The following is a 10000-nucleotide window of genomic DNA, read 5'->3' on the forward strand; positions in this document are numbered from 1 at the left end:
CAGTGACACTTAGAATTTTTTCGAGGCAGTACAAATCAGTAACCAACGACACTTAGAATTTTTTTGAGGCAGTACAAATCAGTAACCAGTGACACTTAGAATTTTTTAGGCTCAGTACAAATCAGTAACCAGTGACACTTAGAATTTTTTCCAGTCAGTACAAATCAGTAACCAGTGACACTTAGAATTTTTTAGGCTCAGTACAAATCAGTAACCAGTGACACTTAGAATTTTTTAGGCTCAGTACAAATCAGTAACCAGTGACACTTAGAATTTTTTCCAGTCAGTACAAATCAGTAACCAAGAACACTTAGAATTTTTTTGAGGCAGTACAAATCAGTAACCAACGACACTTAGAATTTTTTTGAGTCAGTACAAATCAGTAACCAGTGACACTTAGAATTTTTTTGATGCAGTACAAATCAGTAACCAACGACACTTAGAATTTTTTCCAGTCAGTACAAATCAGTAACCAAGGACACTTAGAATTTTTTAGGCTCAGTACAAATCAGTAACCAGTGACACTTAGAATTTTTTAGGCTCAGTACAAATCAGTAACCAGTGACACTTAGAATTTTTAGGGTCCAAACTGTGATGGGAGCGAACTTGACTGCTCATACCGACTTTGAGTGCTCGAGGCCGGCTAGCCCAGCCGGATTTGACCCGGTGGTTACAAATCAGTAACCAGTGACACTTAGAATTTTTTTGATGCAGTACAAATCAGTAACCAAGGACACTTAGAATTTTTTCGAGGCAGTACAAATCAGTAACCAGTGACACTTAGAATTTTTTAGGCTCAGTACAAATCAGTAACCAACGACACTTAGAATTTTTTTGAGTCTGTAGAAGTCAGTAACCAAGTGCATTTTTGAATTGGTTACTGACTTCTCCTTTCGAGTTGCGGCTGTGGTTGGCTTCAATTAGTCGTGGGGGCTTAATTATCGCCCAGGGGAGCATGCCCCGGTAGTGTGGCCGGGGACGGAGTGCCTTTTGAAGGGGGTGTTTCTGAATTTGGATCCTTTTTGAGTAGCATTGTCGGATGGGTGTGATTTTGAAGGGTGTGTTGGCCGGCGGTGGGGTCAGGCTTTGGGTGAGTGTCCCGCCTTCGGGAGCGGACCGGCCCCCGCGTTCGGGCCGATTTTCGTGCATTTCCCAAGTCGGCAAGTGGTCCAAACTGTGATGGGAGCGAACTTGACTGCTCATACCGGCTTTGCGTGCTCGGGGCCGGCTAGCCCGGCCGGATTTGACCCGGTGGTTCAGCCGAAGGTCTCGACTTTGAGAGCGGACCGGCCCCCGCGTTCGGGCCGATTTTCGTGCATTTCCCAAGTCGGCAAGTGGTCCAAACTGTGATGGGAGCGAACTTGACTGCTCATACCGACTTTGAGTGCTCGAGGCCGGCTAGCCCGGCCGAATTTGACCCGGTGGTTACAAATCAGTAAACAACGTCACTTAGAATTTATTTCAGTCAGTACCAATCAGTAACCCGTGACACTTAGACTTTTTTAGGGTCCAAACTGTGATGGGAGCGAACTTGACTGCTCATACCGACTTTGAGTGCTCGAGGCCGGCTAGCCCGGCCGGATTTGACCCGGTGGTTACAAATCAGTAAACAACGTCACTTAGAATTTATTTCAGTCAGTACCAATCAGTAACCAACGACACTTAGAGTTTTATTCAGTCAGTACAAATCAGTAACCCGTGACACTTAGACTTTTTTAGGGTCCAAACTGTGATGGGAGCGAACTTGACTGCTCATACCGACTTTGAGTGCTCGAGGCCGGCTAGCCCAGCCGGATTTGACCCGGTGGTTACAAATCAGTAACCAACGACACTTAGAATTTTTTTGAGGCAGTACAAATCAGTAACCAGTGACACTTAGAATTTTTTAGGCTCAGTACAAATCAGTAACCAGTGACACTTAGACTTTTTTTAGGGTCCAAACTGTGATGGGAGCGAACTTGACTGCTCATACCGACTTTGAGTGCTCGGGGCCGGCTAGCCCGGCCGGATTTGACCCGGTGGTTACAAATCAGTAACCGACGACACTTAGAATTTTTTTGAGGCAGTACAAATCAGTAACCAGTGACACTTAGAATTTTTTAGGCTCAGTACAAATCAGTAACCAGTGACACTTAGACTTTTTTTAGGGTCCAAACTGTGATGGGAGCGAACTTGACTGCTCATACCGACTTTGAGTGCTCGGGGCCGGCTAGCCCGGCCGGATTTGACCCGGTGGTTACAAATCAGTAACCAAGGACACTTAGAATTTTTTAGAGGCAGTACAAATCAGTAACCAACGACACTTAGAATTTTTTAGGCTCAGTACAAATCAGTAACCAACGACACTTAGAATTTTTTCCAGTCAGTACAAATCAGTAACCAAGGACACTTAGAATTTTTTTGAGGCAGTACAAATCAGTAACCAACGACACTTAGAATTTTTTTGAGTCAGTACAAATCAGTAACCAGTGACACTTAGAATTTTTTTGATGCAGTACAAATCAGTAACCAACGACACTTAGAATTTTTTTGATGCAGTACAAATCAGTAACCAAGGACACTTAGAATTTTTTAGAGTCAGTACAAATCAGTAACCAGTGACACTTAGAATTTTTTTGAGGCAGTACAAATCAGTAACCAGTGACACTTAGAATTTTTTCCAGTCAGTACAAATCAGTAACCAACGACACTTAGAATTTTTTTGAGGCAGTACAAATCAGTAACCAGTGACACTTAGAATTTTTTTGAGGCAGTACAAATCAGTAACCAGTGACACTTAGAATTTTTTCCAGTCAGTACAAATCAGTAACCAAGAACACTTAGAATTTTTTTGAGGCAGTACAAATCAGTAACCAGTGACACTTAGAATTTTTTTGAGGCAGTACAAATCAGTAACCAGTGACACTTAGAATTTTTTCCAGTCAGTACAAATCAGTAACCAACGACACTTAGAATTTTTTTGATGCAGTACAAATCAGTAACCAAGGACACTTAGAATTTTTTTGAGGCAGTACAAATCAGTAACCAGTGACACTTAGAATTTTTTAGGCTCAGTACAAATCAGTAACCAGTGACAATTAGAATTTTTTCCAGTCAGTACAAATCAGTAACCAAGAACACTTAGAATTTTTTTGAGGCAGTACAAATCAGTAACCAACGACACTTAGAATTTTTTTGAGGCAGTACAAATCAGTAACCAACGACACTTAGAATTTTTTTGAGTCAGTACAAATCAGTAACCAGTGACACTTAGAATTTTTTTGATGCAGTACAAATCAGTAACCAACGACACTTAGAATTTTTTTGATGCAGTACAAATCAGTAACCAAGGACACTTAGAATTTTTTAGAGTCAGTACAAATCAGTAACCAGTGACACTTAGAATTTTTTTGATGCAGTACAAATCAGTAACCAACGACACTTAGAATTTTTTCCAGTCAGTACAAATCAGTAACCAGTGACACTTAGAATTTTTTTGAGTCAGTACAAATCAGTAACCAGTGACACTTAGAATTTTTAGGGTCCAAACTGTGATGGGAGCGAACTTGACTGCTCATACCGACTTTGAGTGCTCGAGGCCGGCTAGCCCAGCCGGATTTGACCCGGTGGTTACAAATCAGTAACCAGTGACACTTAGAATTTTTTCCAGTCAGTACAAATCAGTAACCAGTGACACTTAGAATTTTTTTGAGTCAGTACAAATCAGTAACCAGTGACACTTAGATTTTTTAGGGTCCAAACTGTGCTGGGAGCGAACTTGACTGCTCATACCGACTTTGAGTGCTCGAGGCCGGCTAGCCCGGCCGGATTTGACCCGGTGGTTCAGCCGAAGGTCTCGACTTTGAGAGCGGACCGGCCCCCGCGTTCGGGCCGATTTTCATGCATTTCCCAAGTCGGCAAGTGGTCCAAACTGTGATGGGAGCGAACTTGACTGCTCATACCGACTTTGAGTGCTCGAGGCCGGCTAGCCCGGCCGGATTTGACCCGGTGGTTCAGCCGAAGGTCTCGACTTTGAGAGCGGACCGGCCCCCGCGTTGGGGCCGATTTTCGTGCATTTCCCAAGTCGGCAAGTGGTCCAAACTGTGATGGGAGCGAACCTGACTGCTCATACCGACTTTGAGTGCTCGGGGCCGGCTAGACCAGCCGGATTTGACCCGGTGGTTACAAATCAGTAAACAACGTCACTTAGAATTTATTTCAGTCAGTACAAATCAGTAACCATCGACACTTAGAATTTTTTTGAATCAGTACAAATCAGTAACCAGTGACACTTAGAATTTTTTAGGGTCCAGACTGTGATGGGAGCGAACTTGACTGCTCATACCGACTTTGAGTGCTCGAGGCCGGCTAGCCCGGCCGGATTTGACCCGGTGGTTACAAATCAGTAACCAACGACACTTAGAATTTTATTCAGTCAGTACAAATCAGTCACCAGTGACACTTAGAATTTTTTAGGGTCCAGACTGTGATGGGAGCGAACTTGACTGCTCATACCGACTTTGAGTGCTCGAGGCCGGCTAGCCCGGCCGGATTTGACCCGGTGGTTACAAATCAGTAACCAACGACACTTAGAATTTTTTCGAGTCAGTACAAATCAGTAACCAGTGACACTTAGATTTTTTAGGGTCCAAACTGTGATGGGAGCGAACTTGACTGCTCATACCGACTTTGAGTGCTCGAGGCCGGCTAGCCCGGCCGGATTTGACCCGGTGGTTCTGCCGAAGGTCTCGCCTTCGAGAGCGGACCCTGCCACCGTGTTCAGGCCGAGTTTCATGCATTTCCAACGTTGGGAAATCAGTAACCAGAAAAACTTAGAAAAAATGCCCAAAAAGAAGAAATCAGTAACCAGAAAAACTTAGAAAAATGCCCGAAAATGAGAAATGAGTAACCAGAAAAACTTAGAAAAATGCCCAAAAAGAATAAATGAGTAACCAGAAAAACTTAGAAAAATGCCCAAAAAGAAGAAATGAGTAACCAGAAAAACTTAGAAAAATGCCCAAAAAGAAGAAATCAGTAACTAGAAAAACTTAGAAAAATGCCCGAAAATGAGAAATGAGTAACCAGAAAAACTTAGAAAAATGCCCAAAAAGAAGAAATCAGTAACTAGAAAAACTTAGAAAAATGCCCAAAAATAAGAAATGAGTAACCAGAAAAACTTAGAAAAATGCCCAAAAAGAAGAAATCAGTAACTAGAAAAACTTAGAAAAATGCCCGAAAATGAGAAATGAGTAACCAGAAAAACTTAGAAAAATGCCCAAAAAGAAGAAATGAGTAACCAGAAAAACTTAGAAAAATGCCCAAAAAGAAGAAATGAGTAACCAGAAAAACTTAGAAAAATGCCCAAAAAGAAGAAATCAGTAACTAGAAAAACTTAGAAAAATGCCCAAAAATAAGAAATGAGTAACCAGAAAAACTTAGAAAAATGCCCAAAAAGAAGAAATCAGTAACTAGAAAAACTTAGAAAAATGCCCGAAAATGAGAAATGAGTAACCAGAAAAACTTAGAAAAATGCCCAAAAAGAAGAAATGAGTAACCAGAAAAACTTAGAAAAATGCCCAAAAAGAAGAAATGAGTAACCAGAAAAACTTAGAAAAATGCCCAAAAAGAAGAAATCAGTAACTAGAAAAACTTAGAAAAATGCCCAAAAATAAGAAATGAGTAACCAGAAAAACTTAGAAAAATGCCCAAAAAGAAGAAATCAGTAACTAGAAAAACTTAGAAAAATGCCCAAAAAGAAGAAATCAGTAACTAGAAAAACTTAGAAAAATGCCCGAAAATGAGAAATGAGTAACCAGAAAAACTTAGAAAAATGCCCAAAAAGAAGAAATGAGTAACCAGAAAAACTTAGAAAAATGCCCAAAAAGAAGAAATGAGTAACCAGAAAAACTTAGAAAAATGCCCAAAAAGAAGAAATCAGTAACTAGAAAAACTTAGAAAAATGCCCGAAAATGAGAAATGAGTAACCAGAAAAACTTAGAAAAATGCCCAAAAAGAAGAAATGAGTAACCAGAAAAACTTAGAAAAATGCCCAAAAAGAAGAAATGAGTAACCAGAAAAACTTAGAAAAATGCCCAAAAAGAAGAAATCAGTAACTAGAAAAACTTAGAAAAATGCCCGAAAATGAGAAATGAGTAACCAGAAAAACTTAGAAAAATGCCCAAAAAGAAGAAATCAGTAACTAGAAAAACTTAGAAAAATGCCCGAAAATGAGAAATGAGTAACCAGAAAAACTTAGAAAAATGCCCAAAAAGAAGAAATGAGTAACCAGAAAAACTTAGAAAAATGCCCAAAAAGAAGAAATGAGTAACCAGAAAAACTTAGAAAAATGCCCAAAAAGAAGAAATCAGTAACTAGAAAAACTTAGAAAAATGCCCAAAAATAAGAAATGAGTAACCAGAAAAACTTAGAAAAATGCCCAAAAAGAAGAAATCAGTAACTAGAAAAACTTAGAAAAATGCCCAAAAAGAAGAAATCAGTAACTAGAAAAACTTAGAAAAATGCCCGAAAATGAGAAATGAGTAACCAGAAAAACTTAGAAAAATGCCCAAAAAGAAGAAATGAGTAACCAGAAAAACTTAGAAAAATGCCCAAAAAGAAGAAATGAGTAACCAGAAAAACTTAGAAAAATGCCCAAAAAGAAGAAATCAGTAACTAGAAAAACTTAGAAAAATGCCCGAAAATGAGAAATGAGTAACCAGAAAAACTTAGAAAAATGCCCAAAAAGAAGAAATGAGTAACCAGAAAAACTTAGAAAAATGCCCAAAAAGAAGAAATGAGTAACCAGAAAAACTTAGAAAAATGCCCAAAAAGAAGAAATCAGTAACTAGAAAAACTTAGAAAAATGCCCGAAAATGAGAAATGAGTAACCAGAAAAACTTAGAAAAATGCCCAAAAAGAAGAAATCAGTAACTAGAAAAACTTAGAAAAATGCCCGAAAATGAGAAATGAGTAACCAGAAAAACTTAGAAAAATGATCAAAAATAATAAATCAGTAACCAGAAAAACTTAGGAAAAAACACTTAGAAAATTTTTCAGCAAAGTGTGAAAAATATTCTAAGTGTCAGCGGAGGAAAGTGCCGAAGCATCGGGAAAGATTCACAAACTCGCGCCGAACATGTGTTCCGAAGTGCCGCAGGAACTGTGTGAATTGAGCCCGGCAAATGGCCAACTGTCATTTTGTGTCTGCAGCCCGAAAACTTTAACTTTGTCTGTCGCGGAAGTCCCGAGCGGGAAAAATCCAAACGGTTTTGCGGGGATCGAGTTCCAGAGCGATGCAGTCAAATTTGAAATTCAGACCCATTCAGTGCCACTTGCATTTGTTACACAGTGAGGTTGGCGGGGTACCCGGAGATTTCTGGGAACACGATTTTTAGAACAAAATGGCGGCGCGGGACCTTTTTGAAAGGCATCCGAAAAACGGTTCCACGGGCATAGCACTCTAATGGCGGGTATGAGTGCATGCTGGAGAGCTCTTGGAAGTCGAATTTTTGACACTTTGTCAATTTTTTGACAGAATTGCCAAACTCTCCCTGTCTGTTCTAAGAGTCGGTCAGAGACCTGTGTGGAGGTCTCTTGACACGATTGGAGGGCGGGCAATCCCCACGTTGACTCCGGCCGTCCCTCCACAGGCGCTCGTGTCCAAAATGAAGGCGAGAGACGCGAGTGGCCTGGTTCCCTTGGGTGCTGCCAGGAAGGATGCGGGCTGACCCTTGCCTGAGCACTCCCTAAAGCCTCTTACGAGTCGAGGGCCGGCCTCGGGCGCCGCACGACCGGCTCTGGGAGTGGGTGGCCGCTATTGTGAATAGGCTGGTCCTTCCCGCTGCCACCCGGCCAAGTGCGACGGCTCTGCCGCCCTGCGGTGCTCGTCACCCAGGTTTGGGGAACTCGGTCAGAGGCTGTGGCGGGGGGTCTCTTGACACGATTGGAGGACGGGCCATCCCCACGTTGACTCCGGCCGTCCCTCCACAGGCGCTCGTGTCCAAAATGAAGGCGAGAGACGCGAGTGGCCTGGTTCCCTTGGGTGCTGCCAGGAAGGGTGCGGGCTGACCCTTGCCTGAGCACTCCGTAAAGCCTCTTACGAGTCGAGGGCCGGCCTCGGGCGCCGCACGACCGGCTCTGGGAGTGGGTGGCCGCTATTGTGAATAGGCTGGTCCTTCCTGCTGCCATCCGGCCAAGTGCGACGGCTCTGCCGCCCTGCGCTGCTCGTCACCCAGGTTTGGGGAACTCGGTCAGAGGCCGTGGCGGGGGGTCTCTTGACACGATTGGAGGACGGGCCATCCCCACGTTGACTCCGGCCGTCCCTCCACAGGCGCTCGTGTCCAAAATGAAGGCGAGAGACGCGAGTGGCCTGGATCCCTTGGGTGCCGCCAGGAAGGGTGTGGGCTGACCCTTGCCTGAGCACACGTTAAAGCCTCTTACGAGTCGAGGGCCGGCCTCGGGCGCCGCACGACCGGCTCTGGGAGTGGGTGGCCGCTATTGTGAATAGGCTGGTCCTTCCCGCTGCCATCCGGCCAAGTGCGACGGCTCTGCCGCCCTGCGGTGCTCGTCACCCAGGTTTGGGGAACTCGGTCAGAGGCCGGTGCGGGGGGTCTCTTGACACGATTGGAGGACGGGCCATCCCCACGTTGACTCCGGCCGTCCCTCCACAGGCGCTCGTGTCCAAAATGAAGGCGAGAGACGCGAGTGGCCTGGATCCCTTGGGTGCCGCCAGGAAGGGTGTGGGCTGACCCTTGCCTGAGCACACGTTAAAGCCCCTTACGAGTCGAGGGACGGCCTCGGGCGCCGCACGACCGGCTCTGGGAGTGGGTGGCCGCTATTGTGTATAGGCTGGTCCTTCCCGCTGCCATCCGGCCAAGTGCGACGGCGCTGCCGCCCTGCGGTGCTCGTCACCCAGGTTTGGGGAACTCGGTCAGAGGCCGGTGCGGGGGTCTCTTGACACGATTGGAGGACGGGCCACCCCCACGTTGACTCCGGCCGTCCGTCCACAGGCGCTCGTGTCCAAAATGAAGGCGAGAGACGCGAGTGGCCTGGATCCCTTGGGTGCCGCCAGGAAGGGTGTAGGCTGGCCCTTGCCTGAGCACACTGTAAAGCCTCTTACGAGTCGAGGGTCGGCCTCGGGCGCCGCACGACCGGCTCTGGGAGTGGGTGGCCGCTATTGTGAATAGGCTGGTCCTTCCCGCTGCCATCCGGCCAAGTGCGACGGCTCTGCCGCCCTGCGCTGCTCGTCACCCAGGTTTGGGGAACTCGGTCAGAGGCCGGTGCGGGGGGTCTCTTGACACGATTGGAGGACGGGCCATCCCCACGTTGACTCCGGCCGTCCGTCCACAGGCGCTCGTGTCCAAAACGAAGGCGAGAGACGCGAGTGGCCTGGATCCCTTGGGTGCCGCCAGGAAGGGTGTGGGCTGACCCTTGCCTGAGCACACGTTAAAGCCTCTTACGAGTCGAGGGTCGGCCTCGGGTGCCGCACGACCGGCTCTGGGAGTGGGTGGCCGCTATTGTGAATAGGCTGGTCCTTCCCGCTGCCACCCGGCCAAGTGCGACGGCTCTGCCGCCCTGCGGTGCTCGTCACCCAGGTTTGTGCAACTCGGTCAGAGGCCGAAGGCGGAGGTCTCTTGACACGATTGGAGGACGGGCCATCCCCACGTTGAATCCGGACGTCCCTCCACAGGCGCTCGTGTCGAAAATGAAAGGCGAGAGAGACGTGAGTGGCCTTGGTTCCCTTTGGGTGTTGCCAGGAAGGATGCGGGCTGACCCTTGCCTGAGCACACCCAGGTTTTTGCAACTCGGTCAGAGGCCGGGGCAGAGGTCTCTTGAAACGACTGGAGGGCGGGCAATCCCCACGTTGAATCCGGCCGTCCCTCCACAGGCGCTCGTGCCGAAATTGAAGGCGAGAGAGGCGAGTGGCCTTGCTTCCCTTGTGTGTTGCCAGGAAGGATGTGGTCTGACCCTTGCCTGAGCACACCAAGGTTTGTGCAACTCAGTCAGAGGCCGGGGGCAGAGG

This window comes from Chiloscyllium plagiosum, unplaced genomic scaffold (genome assembly GCF_037043375.1).
Source record: "Chiloscyllium plagiosum isolate Xiang-an unplaced genomic scaffold, Cpla_swu_hap1 HiC_scaffold_224, whole genome shotgun sequence".
Taxonomy (NCBI): Eukaryota; Metazoa; Chordata; class Chondrichthyes; order Orectolobiformes; family Hemiscylliidae; genus Chiloscyllium; species Chiloscyllium plagiosum.